Source organism: Liolophura sinensis, chromosome 4 (assembly GCF_032854445.1).
Source record: "Liolophura sinensis isolate JHLJ2023 chromosome 4, CUHK_Ljap_v2, whole genome shotgun sequence".
Taxonomy (NCBI): Eukaryota; Metazoa; Mollusca; class Polyplacophora; order Chitonida; family Chitonidae; genus Liolophura; species Liolophura sinensis.
The window spans coordinates 15,688,914-15,705,519 of record NC_088298.1 but is presented as its reverse complement, the minus strand read 5'-3'; the positions used below and the strand labels follow the sequence as shown (position 1 = coordinate 15,705,519).

The window sequence follows — 16,606 nt, the reverse complement described above, 5'->3', positions numbered from 1 at the left end:
CCATAAGCTACCCGAAGTTCTGAAGTAATCTGACTACCTCACAGTTTCATTTTTTTATTTATTTACTTACTTGATTGGTGTTTTATGCCGAACTCAAGAATATTTCACTTATACGACAGTGGCCAGCATTATAGTGGGAGGAAATCAGGCAGAAACCCGGGGAAAACCCACGACCATCCACAGGTTGCTGACAGGCCTTCCCACGTACTTCACTATTTAATACTTACGTGAATTTCCACGCGCTATTAATTTTTTGCTGCGTCAATACATGTACATAAAGGGTATTCTTGCTTATCTCAAAAACAGCTCATTACACTTTAATATACATCAACCTTTTCAAATATAAAAGAGCACCTTTAAACTTCGATTTTGAAGACAAAACTACATCGGTTGGACAGGCCAATATCAGATCTTCACAATAAGTATAATTTTATCAGTCTACTCAGAATAATGCCCTCAGAAAATACTTGAATAAACACCATGCAAGCATATGAAAAGCAGATCACTATCCTAACCTGAATTTGGGCAAGAACAATGTGAGGATGAGTAATCAATCAACTCTCGCTGCCATGAATGATTTACATACTTCAAGTTGTCTTACATGAATGACATGTTCAATGTGTATGTACATGTATCCTGACATGTTCAGGCTCAGTAACTGTTCAGCTTACTGAGTGACTGATGGTTGCTTAATGCCATGCTCAAGGAAAAACATTTACAAAAGTTAAATCATAAAATAAAATAATAACGTTCATTAATATATAGTACTTACACTCATTTCTCATGACTTTTTTGCCCACAAAGAAGACTATGAGAGATCACTTCTGAGGTCACTTCTGCCACCAGAACTGCATCTACACTTCAATACCTAGAAATATTCTCGAGCATTTTTTCCTGTAGTATTCCTCAAAGAGTTTATCCTCCGCCAAACCATGTTAAAGTGAAACGACTGTGGGTGATCCATTAAACCAAAGACCCTTTATATGTCATTGTGGGAAACCAAAACTTCAACATGTTCATTCATCCATTCAAAACAGATGCTTGACATTTAGCACTATCCCACTGAGACTCCAAACACCTTTGTCATCCCTACCTTTTAACAATGGCTGATCGTTTTTTTTTTTTTTTTTTTTTTTTTAGTGGAAGAAACAATTCTGCAGCAGATTTGGGACAGGTTGATTACAGGTTAGCAGATATACCTGTGTGTATATAGAGCGTGGATATAGGTCAGTCCTAACAAATGCATCAGCTGACTGACCCATTCATTATATAGCAGCGTGACCACCTACTGAGCAATGGTCACCCTCCCACAAACTATACAGGTAGGTGGGCACACCACCTGTACATTTAAAAAGTTTTGTATAAAATAGAATAAGTTAAAAATGGTTACTTTCAAAGTGAGAAATACTTTCAGAGGTTTAAATTTATCTATAGGTACTGTTTTTTTTACTTTATAAAATGAAGTCTATCAGCAATCTACTCCAATTCAATACCTTTTAAAGTTTTGAAACAATTTATTCACAGTATTTATGTATTTTATTTTGAAAGAATTACAAAATAAAAGAATACTTGTATACTCTACGCGGAAAAGTTACAAAACAGCTCTCTTAACAAGTCAGGGGGACCTCCTGAGTAAATTTTAATGTTTCACTATTCTCTACCAACTTAGGACACAAAAATCAGTACTTTTTTTTTAACACAAAGAACTGACTTAAGAGTTGATTAAATATAATTTTAATTATGACTAAAAATTTTCAATATTGACAGTTACTCTTTTATTATATAGGAATGTCTGTCGGTAATTTGCCAAATGCTGGTGGTTTATCCCAGGCACACAGGCCGGTTTCCTGCACCCAGGAAAAAATGACCCAGCATAGTATAAAGTTGGACACCAATCAGATAAACAAAAAAAATATATGCTGTATTTTTGGCACAAACCTACAAGTAGGTGCCCATAATGAACTGTACTTTTTTGTATAAAAATTTGGATATTCGTGTATGACGTATCTGAAATCTTGTAGCATGTCTACAAAATCAGAATCAAAAGCAAACTTTAAAATTAAATGCTCTCCCAAATTTTGAGTCACGAAAATTCCTGAAATTTATTGGTACATGTACAATGTTTGTAACTTTTCATTTGACATCTACATGTATAATACCGTCATTTCGAAGAGGCGTACACTGTATGAGCATTTGAAATCCTGCCTTCAAATGCTATAATATTATTCGACATATATTTCTTTTTAAATGAAAAAGACTAATTAAGCCTTAAGAAATTGCAAACAATTTGAGCTGTGAAATGTATATCCAGGTAAAAACGCTAAAAAAATACTCCATGTTTGGATAAACTAAAGCCAAGATTCAGCAAAGGCACAAGTACATGTCAACTGAGAGTCCAGGCAAGGGTCAAATCATTGACATCAAACAGCTGACCACCACTAAGCTAAATAAAGCACTTTCATCAGCAGGGTAACCAATGTTTCTGTGACTGTACCTGAACCATCCCCCTCCCACTGCCCTCACCTGATAATAATAGTTGTGGTAGCACAGAGGTAAGAACTACATGATGTATGCTCAAATTAAAAGAGGCCAGGTAAAAAGTCTCCATTTCCAGTGATAAGCTTCACAAAGTAGAGTATTGAGGTCACTCCAACAAAAGAGACAAGGCGATGCACGATTAAAATATTTCCATTTTATTTAAATCATTTTCAAGAAAACTGAAATACTGAATCATACATCGCCTTATATCTTTTGTTGGAGTGACCTCAATACTCTACCAGATAAAAAGAGAATCCTTAAATAAGTATCAATTGTAACACCTTGATTTACAAATGTATTTTCAGATACAAAAGCTTTCCTTGAGATGAGTCAATTTAAGGTAAAAATCTCTACGGAAAAGAAACTTTAATACTAATATTACCGGTTATACTTTGAAAACTTTTCCCCCTTATCAACTAAATATTTTCAGGAAAAGTCCAAAATGAACAATGCTGAAAGCTAACATGTATCATTCAAAAGGAAAATGTATAGCAATGCAGTCTCATTACATTCACACACTATGACTTGTCCCACTATACAGTACACGTCCTGTAGTGTTTGTCACTAATATCAGTATTGTACATGAATGTACAAGTTCAAAATATCTTTTTACTTCTGTGGGTACATGTAGGTCACCTTAGATCAGCCTGCAGTCGAGACTCAACAGTCATAAATCTTAACAGGATTCATTTCGCTGCATACAGCGGGACTGTTGAAAGTCAACCATAAAGACACCTTTAGAATCCCTGCATGGCGTTACCTTCCATTTCAATGCAGACTTCCGGCTTGAGAATAAAAGGCTAAGTAGTCTAAATCCAGTGAACAATGTGCCAACATTTCGAAAGCAAAAGCAGAGGATAATACGATGCTATAAATATTCCCCTGGAGTCAACTAACCGTCATGCGTGAAAGCTCTCTGTGGGATCAGACAGGGTTCAACCATCCGACCATTACTATAAAGTATTTTATCTCCTTAATTCCATCACTATATAAAGTGTTAAGCCACTATAATTATTTCCATGAATAGTACTTGGATGGTGGAGACAGGAGGTCTTTTCTACCTCAGCAGTCAACTTGACTTTTAAGGTACATACGGTATAGGGACACATAGACCAACACACAAGTATTAGAGGAAACATTGGTTTTATATACGATGGACATGTAGACAGCAATGAATCCTGTATCTTATCACAAATGACATTTCTTTTCAACAGACAGAGCAGGACCTATCTGAATATTAGACACACCCTAAAAATAATGCCTTTTTGCACTGTTTTTGCCATCTTAATCAACACATTTGTTTTTAATGTGAAAAAAGTATTATACATATATGTTACATTATTAATTACATTTATATATCTACTTCATTTCTTACCTGTCTGCAACTCTTACATACATGTAAGATTCACCAAATTTTCCACAGCTCTTTACTTTCAAATATCATGGCATGCACCTGCACTACATTCATCTTTAACAAACAATTGCAAACCTGGTCAGTTGAAAGTGAAATGCCAGCACAAATCGATGTGTACATGTCAATGGCTCCTCTTCTACCATTAGAACGATCAAAAACAATAATCACAAGATTGATTTCTGACCACCACCCAGTCAATACGGCTTTCATCCTGCTTCTAATTTTAGCCAGAAAAGCCATCTATCCTATTAATGCTGATAGGTACAAATCTGCAGCTAGGGATCATGCAGGGTTCACTCCTACTTCCACCACTGTTATTTTCTCAATGGTACAATTTGCCTGACCATTTTCTCACCACGCTAATGTAAATCACAACCGTGTCATATCTGCCATAAAATGAGGTTAATGCTGGTACCAGGGAGGCATAAAACTGCATTCCAACCATTTTGTTTCCTCTAAAATTAATAGGCAAAAGCATACCACGGCACCAACAGTGCCAGCAATTTTTACTCTGAGCTTGTTTTGTTACAGACTTTTTAACAAGTACTTTTCAAAGGTGTCAGTGAAACATGAGGACAAAGATATGTATGTCATAAACTGTTAAATTAAAAGGGACCAGTTACTGAAAAGCATATTATAAGGTAAGCAAAACTCAAATGATAATACCAGTCTCATCTTAATACAAAACTAATGAGACTTACAATGCAGACTATATATTAATAATAGGCTTATGGTAAATGATCAAAAATTTTATATTTTTACAGGCAAATAAATGGCATAAAATATTACTTTTGGAGCTGAAACATATTTCTCCAGTAGGGTATCATCCTACTATCTAAACATATCCAAGAGAGCAAGTACATGAAAGATTTACACAGAAAAAAAAAGCATCCTGTGCACTAGCGGTTCAACTACATAAGCACATTTTTGGTCCAATCATTTTTGGAGAAAATTTCGCAATCCATTCACCATGCAATTCTTTGAATCACAAATCAACAACAACCAACTCTAAAAATAGAACCAGGACAAGCATTTCAAACTGCAGTGCACCCCTGACCCTTGTCAATTCAACCTTCTAATACATGGATTTTATGCATTTGAAGACTTTTTCAGATTTGTCAAGTCATTGTAACCATGACCACCGTGGCCTGACAAGCAGAATGTGTTATTATAGCTCGTTATTTTTAAGTGTCAAGTTTAAAGCCTATACAAAGTGCACATCATTGACCATCATGCAAACTTAATAAAGAAGATATAAAAACTGAATATTTTTGAAGGGTTTTGCTTTTTGGGTTCTTTTTCACTGAAATTTTTTTAACATATCTACACATACAGAGTTGTGCAATATTCCACAAGTTGGTGAAAAATTTGGGGGTGGCGGGAGAGCACATTTATAAGCATGCAATATCAACTTGAGGAAAATTGGGGGGGGGGGGGTATGGGGGGGGAATACAGTTGTAGCCATGTTATAATAAAGCGTGTCTGATAGACAGGGGTATAGTTATAACCACACGAGGTATCCGCCTCAGTATGACCTTAATTGTCTTGTCACATGAGACAGCACCGACACACATGTACTCATACCTGTACCTCAGTGGCTACTTCACCGCGCGGAGATATGAAGGACTACAGCAGAGGCGGCTCAGAGCTACTCAAACACGACGACTATAGGGCCTTAGGGGAGACAGAGACACGTGCTGCGTGCAATAATGGCAACATGTCCAGGTTATGTCGCCATGGCCATCAGTTACAAGCCGAGACCTGCACATCCAATAAATCAACGCCATACAGCGTGACCTGGTCCCTGACCGACTAGTACAATTACACCGTAATAGATGACCTTACAGACAATTAAGAGCGACCATGTCAAAGCGCCAGGACCTGCTGTGTTAGGTAGTGGGCACTAGGGCAGCTCCGGTCCAAGCCTTTATAGTACAGCATTAAACCTGCACCAGGGCTTGAGCACCAATCACATGTTACAAAGACCACACCCCCCAAGGTCATAAAGTTACAGATCTAAGAATTTAATAGAGCAAAGGAAATCAATTAACATTAATTGTGAGTCAGTGGAAGAACCATAGAGTATGATATCAGGAACTACATGTACATCAAATATAGATGTACAATTTTGCTCTCACTCATTCAGCTCAGAAGTTTTTTTTCACTCATTATATTTATATATTTATTTATTTGATTGGTTTTACTCAAGAATATTTCACTTATACGACGATGGCCAGCATTATGGTGGGAGGAAACCTAGCACAGCGTGGGGGGAAACCCACAACCATCCACAGAGTGCTGACAGACCTCGCTCATTACATGTTGGATTTAAAAGTTATGCTCTGCACATGCACATTAGATATGTTCTGATGCCAATGACTGGACACTGATGTTTTCAACTTTTATATTTACCTCTGGGAGACTTTTTTTCACAGAATAAAATGCAAGTTTCTTCAATAATCTATACATATATATACCTGTTCTCCAAATCAGAACTATCATATATATATATATATATATATATATATATATATATACACACACACATAAGGTCTGTTAGAATGACCAAGTAAAACCCCATAATAACACAATTTGATGTTGTAAATACATTCAGCAAGTGGTCAACACGGGGTCAGGTGTGGTCAACATTAGACTTCGCCAAAAATACCCCCAAGTCAGCCTAATTCATCAACATATCGTGGGACAGCCTTGAGGCTCTTAACATGGCATAGCTAGGAAATCTCAGGTATTCAGTCCCGGAGACCTGTTAAGACATGGCTGGGTGCAGAAAGGGTAAAGTAGGCAGGGTGGAGGGGTGGAGGGGTGAACATGGGATAGTACGACATTAAAATCTGTAATAAATAGTGATGTAACCAACTGAAACAAAGAGAAGCCTACCTCACACATCTAAACCTACTCCAATATTTCAGTCATTTTTAGCCAATTTTAAAGCTAAATCCTAAAGATTTTTCTTACCACCAAAAAAACCTTCGCATAAAAAACGTAATTCCTCCAAACAGAGCAGAAGTCGTGTCTCTGTATTATAGGGCCTCCACTAAATTTTTATTCTGAATCGCAAAGAGATGGAGCTAAGAAAAATTAACGACCTGGCTAAATTGTGACGTCAAATGTTCATTATAACACCACAGGCAACACATCATTATCCATCGAGACATTATGTTACGACAAAGCTGTGATGGTTGCTTGAATTTAAAACCTATTAGAGCCGTTGCTTTTGACGTCATTTCCGACAGGCTGAGGTGGCTAACAAGGAAACTATACCCCAGAGAAGAAAGCTATCCCACTGTTTATCTGGATGATAAAGTCATTTACATCACAATTTGTCTTATGCGGACTTCAGACGCTTTTATGAAATTAACCAATATCCAAAACATGCAAAAAGATTTGCTGTGGCATGGCATTCCACAAAACACTGATTAAGGGTTGGTCTCAAATTTAGATCCTTTAAATCTGAAACAGTTTTGGGGAAAAACCCTGTCTGCTGAATTTGACCTTAATATTTGCCAGGTTTAGTGAATTTTTTGAAGCATGCCATAAATGTTATAAAATTTTGCATTTGGCAGTGAAATTTTCATTTTCCCAGTTGGACTTTTCATTTCACAAAATCTATTGAACAAACCTTAAAACACCTTTATAAGAGGAACAAAAATTTTAGAATGAGGCAATCAGTGACTTTTTAACATGAACAAAATTTTAGATAAAATTTACACTACATGTGCATCTGTAATCGACCTACACTTCAACTACGTTGAGCATTTTTGCCTGATTGTAACAGATCTATTGATCTTAAAAAGGCACATGTATTTTGAAGTTTCTTTGGAAGGCAGCATGATGTCCTTCACTGCAAAAAATGTAATATTTCATCACATTGGAGCTAAAAATGTAATTTTTGTGGCAAAAATTTTAGGTTATTTTATACCAAAGAAGTTGTATGTTCAGCAGGAAACAAAACGTGAAAGTCTGCACTAACCATCCCATTAATCACCTGATGTCTACATGTACAACAACGACACGGACTACTTTCAGTTCACCTAAATGCAACACATTTCGCATGTTTTTTGTGCAGTTCAATTAATTTCCTGTCAGAAAACAGGGAGCTTAAGTGCTTCAGAAAGTGGACAGAGGCCAAACTTTAGGTGAATTACAGTACCACATAGATCCTACACCATTATTAAAAAAGAGCTTCTTTTTCACACGATTGAGGGGCGGGGGGATGGGGGGGGCGGGGGTGTTGGTGGGAGGCCTGGCTGATGAAACTTACGTCAGCGTGCAATCAGCTCTTCTCTGTAGGCAATCAACTCGTCACTCCAAGCTGCAGATCTATGAACGCTGTCGTCGTATTTGTAAAAAGGTAGATGTACTGGGTATGGTACTGAACCTCATACAGATCATATGTACACACGTGCTTATTTATATATGTGTGTCACCAAGCCCTGCTACTGCACTGTTTGCCAAGGTCACATTTCACTCCGGTTTGAATTTAAATTATAATAAATCTTATTTTGACATGACTTTCAGAAACAGGTTTTTCTTTTCATTCGGCACGGCAACATTTCCTTTGTCCACCTCAGTACTACACGTAAGAGTCTGGTCTGGCGTATGTACAGGACATATGTACACATGTTCATACAAGTGTTACATGTAACAAAATTTCGCAGAAACAGGAACTTCCCACCGGTTTTTTTTTTTTTTTTTTTTATATGACGCAATGTCCGCATAGAGATGCACCAGCACTTAGTCAAGTTAACCACACACATGCAGATCAAAAAAAAAAAAAAAAAAAAAAAAAAAGACACAATGGAAACTAAAACTTACGGTAAATCTCGTGAATTTGTTTCAACCAATCGGAATGAAGCCACCTGAGTTTACAACCCAGTAACGTAGTCATGTGGTACATGAGACAATCTTCATATGCAAGACACAAAGTGACTGAAATTTAACAGTACTGTATTTAACCTAAAGTTTGGTTTGTCTAAAATCCTCTTTTACAAGAACCTTTACATATTAATTATAATATTAAATATTTAATATAACACAGTATATCAAAAGGCCTTATAACGATAATTTAGCATTTTTCAAGTGACACATTTTTCTTGATCATAATTACCTTCTCGTTAACAAAACTTAGTGTGGGTAGCAAAAGTGGCATTTTCAGGATTTTTTGAAAGTGCAGTTTTTATATGCACCAAACTTTGAGTTAAGAACAGTAATCAAATTTACAAAATCAGAATTAATCAAGCAAAATGTTCATCTTCAGGCAAAGTACAGTAAATCAAGTTTTAAGGCAGCTTTCCAGGGTTTAATCCGTAGCTTTTGCACAAATTCTCTGTAATCTGTTCTTGGCGATTTTAAGGCCGACTTAATAGGTCAAATTCACTGGGTGCCGCCGATGATATCACATGGCATTTTTTGCCCCTTATTTAACATGTATGTGGTTCATTTGTGTTACAGGAAGAGAAAACAGTAGTACCAATTTCGCCCTAATTGAAAATATTTGCGCATAAAATAAAGACAATGTTTTATACAATCCCAAATGAATACTGCATATCACAAGCCAGATAAATGCCATGAAGCTTTTATATCTTGGAATCACGCTGGCTTCCTGTGCAACCATACATGGGAAGGCATGCCAGCACCCGGCGGATGGTTGTGTTTCCCCTGGAGCTAGTGAAACATCCTTGAGTACAGCGTAAAACACCAACCAAATAAATAAATACATATATCTTGCAATGTCGTGCTTGCAGGCATTGTGTACATGGTCGGCTCTCTAATGCTCCGTGTAAATCAGAAAGGTTGTAACACACATTTCCTTATGCACAGACTCAAGCTATCATCTGGAGGACTAAAAATTGTGGAATGGATTGAGAAAAAAAAATGCATCATTTATCACGAGAGAGAAAATAAACTTATATATGTATTATCCCTATCATATTCGATTTCTCTGATTTTGATTTTAAAATTTATTTGATTGTTGCAGCAACGGCCTACTCAAAATCGTCTCGTTTTTAAATTTGCTACCAGTTTCATGGAGTAGATCAGTAACCTTTGGAAAACTACTGACAAATTTCCACATGTGACATATTTTATTTATTTACTTTGATAGGTGTTGTACACCAGCGACCACCATTATGGTCGAAGGAAACTGGGAAGAGCCCAGGGGAAACCCACGACCATCCGCTGGTTGCTGGAAGACCTTCCCACATACCGCCAGAGAAGACGCCAACATGGGCTGGACTTGAACTCACAGCAACCGCATTGGGGAAAGGCCCCTGGGTGATTGCGTAGCGCTGACCATGGGAGCGCCCGCCATACATCATCAGACATACATCACAGATGTAGATGGACGTGAACTGAAGTAAGTCAACAGGTCTCTCGAAATGTTCATGAAAGATGACGCAAGAGAGCACATTGTAACTGCTTATATACTTTCATACTGAGGCAAATGCCATTTTAACATCCAAAAGTTACCTCCCTTTTGCACGCCTTGGAATTTCATAAAAACAATGAATGTACATTCAATACATTCACACTCCGTCGTACACTAAATTATTGAGCTTTAATTCACTCTAGTTCAAAACGCACAGCCATTTTTATGCAGTTGCTTACCAGGTTAAAAACATGTAACGCAAAAAAATTTGGCAAGGGGAAATAACCTCATAAAATTTTGGGGTAAACCATACTACCTACACCCAGAATCCTACACCTAATGAACTGTTTTTTCACAACCTTCATGTTTTCCATTATATACAGAGCTACTCTGGGAAAGTACCCAGCTTCCTGACACAGAATTAAATGAAGTAAAATATAAGATTTCGTCAAAGTAGCAGGCTAGTAACCATACAGCTTCTAATGAAATCCAAGCCTACAAATGTACCGAATCAATTTTCACTATTTTTACCTTGAAAAACTTGTCAAATTTTTATATCCAAACCACTTCATCAGGATTCCCTTATGAATTAAAGACCTAATCAACATCATACTTACTAGCAGTTTAGAAGTTAATTTTAGGTCATAGCTTAACGGCACCTCTATATCTGTTTCTTCATAAATACAGGCAAATGGTATCTTATTTATTTGATTGGTGTTTTACACGGCGCTCAAGAATACTTCACTTATACGACGACGAGCAGCATTATGGTGAGAGCAAACCAGGCAGAGCCCAGGGGAAACTGGTAGACCTTCCCACTGTGGCCAGGGAGGAAGCCAGAATGAGCTGGACTTTAACTCACAGTGACAGCATCCTGAGGTCATTGCGCCACACTGGCATGCTAACCCCCTCCCCCAAGGAGGCCCCTCATGCAGAAGATATTAATAATGACCCAGAATTCTGCCCAGGGCTGCATTAAATATACACATTTCACCTGATTTTGAGAGTTCTATTGATCTTAGAGAGGTGTTATGAGGTTTGTTTTGATATCTTAAGTTTCAGCACAAAAAGTTATATTTAATGACATCTGTTTACCTCTAAAAATGAAATTTTTGAGGGTTAAATATTAGGTTATCTACCATCCATATATACCGTGACATGTACAGGTACTTCTACAACACTTATCACTGTTTTTTTAATGGCTGATAAACACTGCCTACAAGCTAGGTAACAAGCTATTGAAGTGACATGTAAGCTTTTCTTATCACCTAAGGCTGTGCAGAGTCCAGATTATCAAACTAAAAACCATGTAATCTATTATTCAAGTGGGTAATAACTTTCCCTCCTTCCATAATACGGGAGGCACATGTACACATGTACATGTACAGATAAGGCATTTTAACAGCTGGATCCTGCTTAGTGGTACAACAAAAAGGCCCTTTCAACTGATAATTTCATCTCTTTTTTTTTTCTGTACTTTTTAATGAAGGTAACTCCACTGAATACACATGAATGCATGTAAGAGGGTGAAAACTGATCTTATTCCCAGGTCAAGAAATATCCCATTCCCATAATAATAATAATGTTATAACAGCCATGCAACACACTTAATTGGTGAAAGTTTGTTTTTTTTTATCTCTGTAATAAAGAATATTCCACTTGCAAGATAGTGATTACATTTATGGGTGAAAAAATACTATACATGTAGATGAGAATTTTTAAATGTCGCCAAAGTTTTAAAATTTTTCAGACACTACAAATGTGTGATCAATTGATTGATTGCTTGGTTACACCTCAAAATATTCACTTAAAAGACGGTGGTTCTACTGGTCAGTATGAAACTACTGACCATTACCTACTACATGAGCCTAAAAATCCCCTGTCAACGTTGCAGCCGAAACAGCGAGAGCTAGATTTGAACACGTGACCCCAATGTTTTCATCAAGCGGCTTAGCCAGCCCTCAATTTAACCATCTGATTCAGTGAGCTCCTCCCCTTCCCTAAATGTGTTAATTTCTCTATAAACATTGTTTACAGGCCTAAATACATATATACATTCAGAGGTTAATCACTGTTCAATGTTTTGCTTAAAATGCACACATGTTAGTTGCAAATAAAAAAGAAATTCACGCTTGACTGATTTTTGTGTCACTGCATTCAGACAACCTGAAGAAAAAAACTTATCCTCCAAACAAATGTAATTTCATAACTTATATATGCAAGTGTGTCAAGTTTTATAGAAATGTTTTGTTGACCGGTAAAGGTGAAAAGTTTAGATTACTTATAACACTGCCCAATAAGGCCTAGAATTCCACGTGCAATACAATACTCAACTTTAAATAACACGTTTATATAGGACACACGAAACTGTGTTACTGGATATTCAACCTTGCCTCCAGTGGGAAAATTCATAGATAAAGAAAGAAACTGCAGCTCTAGATATTCACCTCAGCAAATCATACTGTTTACACAACCTGGTAAATGTTTGGGCGTATAGACTATTTCCTTCAACCTAGGGAAGACTGACTGACTGCTTTAATAACTAAATGGATAATAGCACACTCAAATCCAGAAAGATAACTCTATATGCCTTACACCTCTGCAAAACAAAACTGGTTTATTTAGAATCCCTTTTATGAGGAGCAAAATCTGGGCTAAAATCTAAAACAGTTACACAGTTTTAATATCAAATTAAACAAATTAATATATTTTCTAGCTCTATAAAGGCAGCCGCTGTGTCCGTCAATCAAATTTTGGACATTCCACACGCGTCTTCTAACACAGGCCTCCTATTTTTTAACATAGGCTCATAAATTAACCAGGGGCCTGAGTGTAAAATAACAAGAAATACTATTTGAAAGTCATCAGAGGTATTGCAACTCAAGTTTCATTATTATAATTCCTCAATCATTTTGCACATAAAAGAGCAACTTTTCGTGCAATTTATGCATATTTTTACTTTGATTCGGAGACAAAACTACATTGGTTGGATTGGCCAGTTTCAGGGCTTCACAAAAAGTATAATTTTATCAGTCAACAAAGAATACTGCCTTCAGAATATGCTTGAATAAACACCTTGCAAACATGCCAAAAGATTGAAGAATTACAGAATCATCTTAATTTGGGGTTTCTTCTGGCACTGGCTGATTTTGGGTTCCCAATATGGGTATAATATCAGTTAATGTTTTTTTTTTTTTTACAGGCGTCTAAACAGGGCCCATTTCCACAAAGCTATTTGACTTGTCAAACTTTAAACTCTTATCCTAATGGTCTGTTTTCGGCACTGGAGTAAATGATTGCCCAGGGTTTAACATCATATGACGACAGCAGAGTTCTTAGAGTGCATGTAACGAACCTCCTTGTATCAGAACGCATTTCTACAGCTCTTTTATCTAGAGCTGCTTCAATGAGACGACTTACCGAAGGAAAGTAAGCCACCCCACAAGCCCCATTATACTGACAAGGGTCAACTGGGTGTTGCACGATACCATATCCATTTACCGCTGAACCTCAACCGCGAAGCTACAACTTCCTCTTTTAAAATCTTAGGTGTGACGCGACCCAAGTTTGACCCTGGATCCACTGCATCCGAATAGGACGCTCTACCAACTGAGCCGTACATGCAGAGGCCGATTACTTCAGCACTTGAAGTTAAGATTCTGAAACATTTGCCTTCAGGTGACACTCATGAAGTGGTCCATATTTTCATTTCTGCTGCCCCAAAATAAGCCCTAAAACAGTATTTCAAATTATGACTTACATCAGAAATATAGTTTTGTGGAATCGGACCCAGATTTCCCATAGTTTTAGATTAAGGGAGTCATGATGAGAACCTGATTACTGGATTCCTGTTGTTAGTATAGTGAATGTAATAATGACATTGCTGTTATCACACACACTTTCCAAATGACGTCTGCCAACATGTTGTGTGCCATGTACTTCCGGATCATCTGATGTCAGATGCTCAAAACTTCATTAAAGGTAAAGTTAGGCTTAAAACAGGAGTTCTCTCAGAATGACATTTGGCACTATTATTCAGCATTTAGTGGTGAATAACACCTATGAACTTCAGGGGTCTCAGCCCAATGATGATATTACCTGGTGGCTGCATGTGCCTCTCGCATGGTTTTAATTCATACGTGAACAGTGATAAACATGCCTTCCTGTAAATCAGACATATTTGGAGCTATTTTACACTGTAACTATGGCAACCTTGCATTGGTTAAGATGAGAGTTACCCTACTCTGCAACACGAGCCCAGCCAACACCAGCAGCAGTTGTCACATTGACTGACTGTATGACCTTCACCGTGGTAACCGATAGATTGTAACATTCTAGATAAATTACACTGTAATAAATTTTTCATTTAACAACAGCTCCAGTCCAATTTCACACTTGTGTAAAATCTCTGAGAAGGCAAGTATGACTGCCTGTTAAATTTTTTTTTTCAGGTTTGCACTCTACAAAAGCCTGATTTGAGCATAACAGAAGCTGACTGTGGTCCAACAAAAGTGTGATACCCTTGGCTAGGGGATGCCCATTGAGAAAATGTAAGATAGAGAACATTACAGATGCCCAGGGTTTTGAAAATCCAAATCAGTATGTTTTATTGCTACATGCTAGTATATAATGTCTAATTCATTTGGTTGCTGTAAGCTCTGTCATAATGGTAAGTGAGAAAACTACAATATTAGTACCCTACATAAATTAATTCCTTTGGGTTGTTAAAGGCAAGGTCTGTAAAACAAATATCAGCGATGAGACAGACACTGGGATGAAAAAGAGGAAACTATAAATCATCCTCATAATTTTGACATTTTTAGTATTTCTGCATTAAATTATGAACATTTGTCTGATGCCTTCTTTTTTTTACAAATAAAAGAGAAATTTCTCCATAAAGAGGATAAATTTCAAGCCTGAAATATAAATTGACCTAAATTGTTACGTACAATTCTCACGTGAAAGTGCACTTCCTTGTTTGGAGTGCAATCAAACGGTTGGAATTCACGAGTGCATGAGAGCTGTGTTTATTTCACGGAGACATGACTCGGCAACTTGTCAAACGCGGACGTAAAGTAAACGCTAAAATGACCAGTCAACCTTCACACCATCATTTCTCACTCGTTACGCATGAATGCCTAATAGTACTCTAAAAATGTATTTTGGGCACAGGCCTAATCGTCTGGGTGTAAAGGACAGATAAAAGGATTCTTCAGGAGAGAGAGAGAGAGTGGAGGTGGAGGGGACGAAAATCAGTTTCGTTCGGTCTCGTTTCTCTGCAGCTTAAAAACTCGCCTCATAAACCCCTGACACAATCTGGTTTACACTCTACGAGAAAGTAAATATTTTGTTCTCCACAACGACGTGCTATTCGGCAAGGTCATGCGTCGAAAACAAAGATGTTTACCTGAAAGTGCTCGTTGTTGTCTTCGTTTTTCTACACCTCTGACGCAAAATTTGCAGACATCTCTGCCAAGGAAGTAACGCATCTGATACAAAAAATGGGGGCGGAAGAAAAGGCGGAACGGAGTTAAACACAAAGGCCCATTTTCTTATTCTACTTTGTGTCGGTATTATTTCTACATTTTTGCACACGCATTCCTTCTAAAATTAAGGAACAAATACAAAGACAACAATTGATCACGGATAAATATCATTCGTAATGGGACAATAGAATAATAAATTCCGCTTTCCATACACCCATTCCGATTCCATCTTCGGTTTGTATTTTTGGATGCGATGTAAACATTGGAGCATGCGTAGACCACGTGCTTTCTGTGAAAGATAAGTATCTACCGGGGTGATGAATATATTAATTCCAAAACGCTTCACAGAAAGAAAAAAATGAAGGTGCTGTCCAGCCTGGTGCGTTTGCAGTCAATGTGTTTTTCTTTCACCTGACATAAACAAAGGCTTCCCGCCAAGTGCATGCCTTGATTTACTGCCGCGCGAGACAGGTGCAAAGCCAGGGTTTGTAAGCTATGAGCGCACCCAGTGTAGACAAATTATCTGTTACGATATAGTTAGCGCACGGCAGCTACGCATATCGGCCGACGTGTGAGAACAACTCAAGCGTGACATATATCATGTCTGAGCTTGAAATCTTTGTGGACGAGGACACACAAAGTTGCATGAGTACTAGCTGTAGGCCTACTGAAGAAAAAATATAGCCCCCCCCCCCCCCGCGCCTTATATATATATATATATATATATATATATATATATATATATATATATTTGTTAAATAAATAACGGTACCACTGGTA

General features: G+C 37.4%; 1 protein-coding gene across 1 annotated transcript in view; it reads right to left on the bottom strand.

Moving 5' to 3' along the window:
- The window catches only part of LOC135464965 (band 3 anion transport protein-like), a 71,746-nt gene extending 55,978 nt beyond the window's left edge, over window positions 1-15,768 (bottom strand). The window contains 1 exon segment of the mRNA XM_064742551.1: window positions 15,748-15,768. The gene's annotated coding sequence lies outside the window, so the exon portion shown is untranslated.
- Window positions 15,769-16,606: the final 838 nt, after the last annotated feature.